This window comes from Haematobia irritans, chromosome 5 (assembly GCF_050003625.1).
Source record: "Haematobia irritans isolate KBUSLIRL chromosome 5, ASM5000362v1, whole genome shotgun sequence".
Taxonomy (NCBI): Eukaryota; Metazoa; Arthropoda; class Insecta; order Diptera; family Muscidae; genus Haematobia; species Haematobia irritans.
Window position 1 is genome coordinate 169,555,907 of NC_134401.1, and position 7,462 is coordinate 169,563,368.

Consider the following 7,462-nt stretch of genomic DNA (forward strand, 5'->3'; position numbering starts at 1 on the left):
GTATTCACGAACGGGCTCAACTGGCATGTTTCCGGAAGGTAAAAATGAACGTGGAGTATATGAGAGATATCTCGATTTGGATATGGCAACACTTTATTTGGGAGTTTGAACAATGCCTCAAGTTAATGGTGAAAAACCCTATATCGAAAAATATTGCCGAAATGTCAGGAATAATCAAGTTTTATCATAGAAAGGAAAGGATGATACCTTTCGGATCTCTAAATATGTATACAGTAGGATCAAAAATTGGCGAATAAACTAGTAGTGGCATTTTGAGAGCGATCCTTCAGGTAGAAATGTCTGTAATCAAAAAAGCTGCAACATCGCTGTTGATAAGGCAGACACCAGATATAAAGACCTTGGATAATGCTGACATAAGGTCTACTATTAAGAGCTAGTAATTCTCATTGAATAGCATAATGTAACTCTGTGCTGGGTACTTCAGCACCAGTGTTGCCAGGTGATTTTTGAATCTTCTCCCCAAGTTTTAAGAAAAAAACCCCTAAATTGGTCTAGAGTTTTTTTTTAGAGTACAAAAATGGGTTCCCAAATTTCGTGAAAAAACCCTGTAGTGATATATTTTAAAAATTTAATTGAATAAGAATATATAATAATACGATAACAATTTAAAAAGCAGGCAAAACAAAATAATTTAATGTATAAATCTTTAAATCAAATTAATTTAAAAAATCGGTTTACAAAGTAAAACAAAAAAATAAACGAAATTCAGTAAATATATACATTATTAAAATTTTAAATCGTTTGCCGTTGCAGTCTATAAATTGTAGGTGTTAAATTATGAGACCCATAGGTTAGGTGGCAGCTCGATGTATCAGGCTCACTTAGACTATTCAGTCCATTGTGATACCACAGCGGTGAACTTCTCTCTTATAACTGAGTGCTGCCCGAATCCATGTTAAGCTCAAAGACAAGGGACCTCTTTTTTATAGCCGAGTCCGAACGGCGTTCCACATTGTAGGGAAACCACTTCGAGTAGTTTTGAAACACTCAGAAATGTCGCCAACATTAATGAGGTGGACCATTGCACCACGGTGGCTCCCTAAGACCCATAATTGAATCAAAATTTAACTCTAAAAATGCTTTCAGTTGCTAAGCTAAAATACGATTTCTTTTTTTAACTGTGTCATATATTAAAAAATTAAATTAAAAAGAAACAATTAAAAAGGATAATGAAAATAATGGTAATGTTCACTAGCTTATATTTAGAAACTTGGGTTGATTTCCTGCATCTTTCTCTCCCAATTTCATGTCAGAATTGTTCCAAATTTGGTTGAAAATTTATGATGTCTAAGATATTCTTTTACCCCCAAAAATCCCCCTAAACGTGAAAAAACCCCTAACATTTGAGGGGAAAACCCCTAACCAGCAAACACTGTTCGGCACTGTGGAATAACTGAAAATGAAGACTCAGATATACTGACTAAAGCCCGGTACTATGTTCGGTTTTCGAGTTGAAAATCACTTTATTTTCGGGACTACTTTTTCTAAAAAACAATCCTTGCAAACCTTTTGCAACAGCTGTCTTCATATCTTTAGAGAATTCATGTCAAATATGACGAACTATGGCGAAGACATTAAGTCTCTTCGGAAGGTTGCGAGCAAACCAAGTTGTGTACGTTTAAAAACGATGCGTTCATGAAAATTAATGAAATAGACGGTGTCAATCTGACAGTGATAAAATTACACCATGCATTGTCAAAACAACAACCAGTTACGAATTTATAAAAACAAAAAAACAAGTATATACGGCCGTAAGTAAGGCCGAAGCTTCTGCACCCTCCACCATGGATTGCGTAGAAACTTCTACTGAAGACTGTCATGCACAATCGAATAACTTGGGTTGCGGTAACACTTGCCGATGGTAAGGTATCTTAAAACTTCCTAACACCGTCTTCTAATTTGCACGGTAGTCCATACGTGGTATATATTACACTAAAAAGGCCGTATATAATTAAGTTTTACAAAATTTTTTATAGAAATAAAATTTTGACAAAATAAAATTTTGACAACATTTTCTAAAGAAATAAAATGTTGACAAAATTTTTTATAGAAATAAAATTTTGACAAAATTTTCTATAGAAATAAAATTTTGACAACATTTTCTATAGAAATAAAATTTTGACAACATTTTCTGTAGAAATAAAATTTTGACAAAATTTTCTATAGAAATAAAATTTTTTATAGAAATAAAATTTTGCGAAAATTTTCTATAGAAATAAAATGTTGACAAAATTTTCTATAGAAATAAAATTTTGACAACATTTTCTATAGAAATAAAATTTTGACAACATTTTCTATAGAAATAAAATTTTGAAAAAATTTTCTATAGAAATAAAATTTTGGTAGATTATTTTTGGCTCGAGTGGCAACCATGATTATGGACCAATTTTTGTATGATTGGGGATCGGCTATATATAACTATAGACCATATACTAGCACTATGTACCAAATTTCAGCCGGATCGGAAAAAATTTCAGCCGGATCGGAAAAAATTTGCTTCTCTTAGAGGATCCGCAAGCCAATTCTGGGGATCGGTTTATATGGGGGCTATATATAATTATGAACCGATTTGGACCAATTTTTGCATGGTTGTGAGAGATCATATACAAACACAACATCACTACGCTCGTCCATTACTTTTATTGCAAGAAAAGTAATAGACGAGCGTAGTGATACTACTCTAGTTTTAAGCTTTATGGGTTGTTGTTGTGTTACACTTGAATGTTTTGCAAACATCGACTCCTGATGAAGCAATTCAATGTAATTGCGAAATATTGAAAAATAAAAAAACAATACATACAAAAAACGATCTCAAGCTTGATTAATTATTTTCTATTGGATAAAAGAAAGATCGAATAAAATCAAAATTTCTAATTTTCCTAAAGTTTTAACAACGCTTTATGGAAATCTCAAAACGTGTATTATAAAGTGAAATTTTCGCACGGTGTAGTTCATTCTTGCTAAACAGTTCTGTGCATACTGATATAAAAAGTTTCGTTAAAATTGAGCCAACAAAACAACTTCATAAATACAATGAAAAAATTCATTATTATGATGAATTTTCTTTTAAACATGAACCACTGCGTACTTTTAACAATGAAGAGTTACGTATTAGTCATTCATTCATGGCCTTAATAAAATATTTTCGTTTTATCATTGAAAAACTAACATTGGATCAGTTTTAGTGAAATTTTCTTTGGGAGTAGATTTTTTCAAAAATGGAATAGAATATCATTGAGTTGATCGAAAATATAACCCAACAACAACAATGTTCCAAATAAAAATTAATCTTTTTCTATGAACACACAGTGTCATGATCCATGTAATAGTCGCAAAAGCTGCAGATAGTATTCACTAGCCCCCCACCAAACAAAAGACAAATGAACAAAACGTTTGAGTGAAGATTCACGAAAAAAGTACAGATTCCAACAACAACAATGATAATATCAAAAACTACAACAAACATTCAATCATAATTTAGTATGTGTTTGTTTTTAGTGCTTGTGGCTCCCTCATTCACTCACTCACTAATTCAGCATAAGCCTATAAGTTCACATACAGACAAACACATACTCCACTTGGAGAACTTCAAAGTCTGCAATTCTCTTACACATGAATGAGGTCTATGGTGAATACAGAGCTTTGTTCTTTCTACAGTGATCTCTTTTCGCTTTTGTTTTTGTAGTTGTGAATGTGGCTTCTGCTTCCTCAGCCGATTAAAAAGACAAAAGAAATTATTATCATTTTTATGTTGACCCATTGTTGTTGCAGTTGTTATTGTTGTGGTTGATGATGCTCAGGCTGATGCTTTTGGTGATGTTATTGGTGAGTTGCAATCATTCATTATTTATAAGTTACGTGCTTTAATGCACTTACTTGTATCATTCACGATTTGTTGTTGATTTTTTTTTGTGTAGTTGAGATAGATAGACGGGCATTGTGAAAGAACCTGCCATTAAACCCCCTCAATCGTTATTATTTGGAGCGCTGAGGTTCATCCTTTTTAGAACAATTTAAGAAAATTGACATCCGTTATGTTCCCAACCGTCATCAGCATTTTGTCTTTCGTTGAAAACCTCAGTGGGTTCTCAATTGATGTGAAATAATCCAGGCCATAAAGTAAGTCAAAATAATGACATTTATGAAAATTCGTAAGACTTTCTACGTACGGAGAAGATCACGGATAACCAAGAAAATTATTGTTAGTCCCCATTGGGTAGACCTTTTTGGTAACAATGTCGCTGTGCAACAGAGGGATTTAACATAAATAGTTTGAGAATTCATTTAAATCAATCAATTCGTACAAAGTTTTGCCGTTTATTCATGAGAATGACAACATCAGTAAGAAAAATCTAAAGTTAGGGATTATTCTAGGAGAAAAATATTACCCTAGTATCACTTCTATGGATATTTATTTAGAGCCACCATATATATATATCACCTGATTTTCGAAAATATTTCAATCGAGTTTTAAGCAAAGACAATACACTTTAGAAGATGGAAAATTGGCTGATGAGAACATGAAACCATTGACGGCGCCAGGTCCCTACTTGTCGTTTACGTGTTTGGTTCGACACTTTAAAATGCAAATAAAAAGAAATTTAGAGTTGGAAATATCTTGGAATAAACGGGAAAATATAATTTTTAATGTATTGCTCACAATTAAAAAAAAAATATTAAAAAAATTAAGTTTTTCATTTAAAAAACTGCAAATAAAAAAATTACAAACATGCATTGCAACATTAAGTATGACACAAGCCAATTTCCCATCTTCTAAAGTGTTTTGTCTTTGGTTTTAAGACTCTACTGATAAATGAAAAACACTTGAAATTATGAAAACCTAATTATGATACTATCATTTCTATGATTGAATCAGAAAGTTCGGTATTGATAACTTCTCTTGGGTGCAGATTTCAAAAATTTTTTTGGATCTGGAATAAAAAGTGTATCTGCTCTAATCATATTTTTCCAATTGACGAAATTTTGCAATGACAATTTTTTTCAATTGTCAATTTTTATGGCATTTGGTTTAAGTCAATCAACAACTTTCATAATCTTTATTAACAAACGCACACACACACACACATTTACCTGTACCGCATTGGCCACAAAACTTAATTGAATTGCAAATTGAAATTGAAACAACAATGAGCTTGCGTCAATGCGTCAGTTAACCAAACTGAATGGATGTCAGTCACATCATAGGACAGACACAATGCGTTAAATGCAATTAATTTATTAATTTCTAATACTCTTTCAGATGGGATTTCCACTTCACTTTTCTGTTATTGTTTGCCTTGCATTTATGCGGCCAATTACGTAAAAAAGTCTGCCATCATCATAAATGCAGCAGGTCCAATCCATCAGAGTCCATCAAACCAATAGTCAGCCGAAAGGAATAGTCGTTGTCATCATTAGTGTTGAAAACCGTGGCGTGGTAGACAGCAGAGCGTACATATCAAATCATCAAGGCGAGACTCGACAATTCAGTCCATTGAGCCATTTAGATCAGTGGTTGGTAATGTAATGCATAGCTCATCATATGAAATCCATTTCACCAGATCAGTGACAATAAGAGGAACTAAATAAATAAAGTCGGGCGGAGCCGACTACATGATAACCCAAAAGGGGTATTAATAAAATGAAGTTTTTAAAAAGTAATTAAAAAGAAATTTTGAAAGAATAATATACGGCCCAACATTAAACATCTCCCCCGGAAGCTACATATTGAAGGTTTTAGTCCACAATGATATCTAGCACGGTTGCCACAGTTGGTAGAATTCTATCATTAATGGTAGATTTTTTACTGTTTGGTAGATTGGTAGAATTCTTGATGGATTTTGTCAAATATTCCTCTCCAACTACGAGGTACTTCACCATTTTTTTTATAAAAAATAAAATCTTGACAAAATTTTCTATAAAAATAAAATTTTGACAAAATTTTCTATAAAAATAAAATTTTGACAAAATTTTCTATAAAAATAAAATTTTGACAAAATTTTCTATAAAAATAAAATTTTGCCAAAATTTTCTATAAAAAATAAAATTTGACAAAATTTTCTATATAAAATAAAATGTTGACAAAATTTTCTATAGGAATAAAATTTTGACAAAAATTTCTATAGACATAAAATTTTACGAAATTTTCTATATAAAATAAAATGTTGACAAAATTTTCTATAGAAATAAAATGTAGACAAAATTTTCTATAGGAATAAAATTTAGACTAAATTTTCCAAAGTAATAAAATTTTGACAAGATTTTCGATAGAAATAAAATTTTAATAAAATGTTCTATATAAAATAAATAAAATTTTTACAAACATTTCTATAGAAATAAAATTTTTACAAAATTTTCTATAGAAATAAAATTTGACAAAAATTTCTATACACGGATGAAAAAGACTGTTTTTCATATGTTTGGCTATAAACATTATATGTTTGGAACACAAATTTTTAAACACAATATTTTTGAGTGCAAGCATATAATGTTCATAAACTAGCATAACATGTTTGGGACATATATGTTAATATGTTAGAACATATTATGTTTGGGACATAAAATGTTTGTAAATATAATATGCTTCGATGCAAACATATATTAATTTAGAAATAGCCTATAAACATATATGTGTTTAGTAGCTTGGAGCGCTATTTAACAGGGAGCGATATTGAATTAAGTTGGTGGTTGTTGCTTGTTATTACAAAATTAACATTTTATTTTTCCTTGGGCAATTGATCAGCTACTTCTTTGATCCTTACAAACTGTGTGGTCCGCTGTTCGAATCCCCGTCTGGCAAAAGGTAAAATTAAAATAAAAAAAAAATCATAAAATTGAATAATTTCTTCTACAATGTTTGTATTACAGAAAAAGGTGCTAAGAACTAAAAAATCTCGTGGAAGTGAGAAAGATGTCGGGGAATATACAATTGGGCAGAAACAAAATTTTGAGCATTCAGGTCGAAAACTTATGTTGTTAGCACCTATATTACCTGTTTATTTTCATAATTCATTATGATTGTAAATATATAAATAAATAAATAAAATTTTGAGCACAATATTGTTTGGGAGAATTTTTTTTAAGCATATAACATTTTTGGGTGCAAAATGCTTCCAAACATATTATATGGCCACATAATAACATATTGTTTTTTGGAAGACAACATTATTGAATTTGGGTGCAAAAATACAAAATGTTTGGCACTTAGACTACCCAAACATATATTGTTTAGACCAATATGCTTTTAAAAATATCATATATTGGTAGAGATCAAACATATAAATGTTTGGGCAATACCCAAAAATGTATATGCTTGAAGCAAAATATGTTTGGGAGTATATGTTACAGAAGCGATTTTTTGTGAGGGTGTAAATTTTCCAAAGTAATAAAATGTTGACAAGATTTTCGATAGAAATAAAATTTTAACAAAATGTTCTATATA